Below are 765 nucleotides of genomic sequence, written 5' to 3'. Positions count from 1 at the left end.
TTAATTTTGTTGGACTATAATTACAGTCTGTTGTTTGCATTGTTCATTATCTTCATTGTCTACTTAATAGAATCGTATCTTAATATATATTTTATATTAGTAATTAATTATAATGTATACCTAACATATATAGTTGTATCAAGTATCAACTATCAATCTTCATTACCAAAACAATACAAGTGTACCTTCTCATGTTTTACTTGCTTATGACTATTTTGAAAAATTAAAGTTGTTTTCCCATATGATGTTTTGTGACATCGTGTCTTAAATATAATCTATGCTTTAAGTTTTGTCACTGAAAAATATCAGCCATGATGAAAGAATTTTACAAGAACTACATACATTCATTCATTCAAATCTTGCGTGGTTTGGAGGGATCTATATTGCATGTGAAATTGAGAACCACATGTAATAAAAGAGAAATTTATTTGTTTAAAAGAAAAAAAAAGGTTCAAAATCTCTAAATATAATAAAATTTAGTTAAAATAAAAGTGTTTGATCTAAAATTTTTTAAAATTATATTTGATTCATAATATAAGATATTAAAAATAAGACATAAACGATAGAAATATAAAAATTAATATTCATTATTTTATTTAATGACAAACTTAAATAAACTATAAAAATCCAATTATTCTTATCTTTTAATTCAAAATATTAAAAAAAATATAATAATAAAAAATTTAATTATAAAAAATTAATAAAAAAATAAAATAAAACATAAAATATAAATTTTATTTTTATTAATATTATTATATTTTTTAT

This window comes from Arachis duranensis, chromosome 1 (assembly GCF_000817695.3).
Source record: "Arachis duranensis cultivar V14167 chromosome 1, aradu.V14167.gnm2.J7QH, whole genome shotgun sequence".
Taxonomy (NCBI): domain Eukaryota; kingdom Viridiplantae; phylum Streptophyta; class Magnoliopsida; order Fabales; family Fabaceae; genus Arachis; species Arachis duranensis.
Note: the sequence above shows the minus strand (reverse complement) of the source record.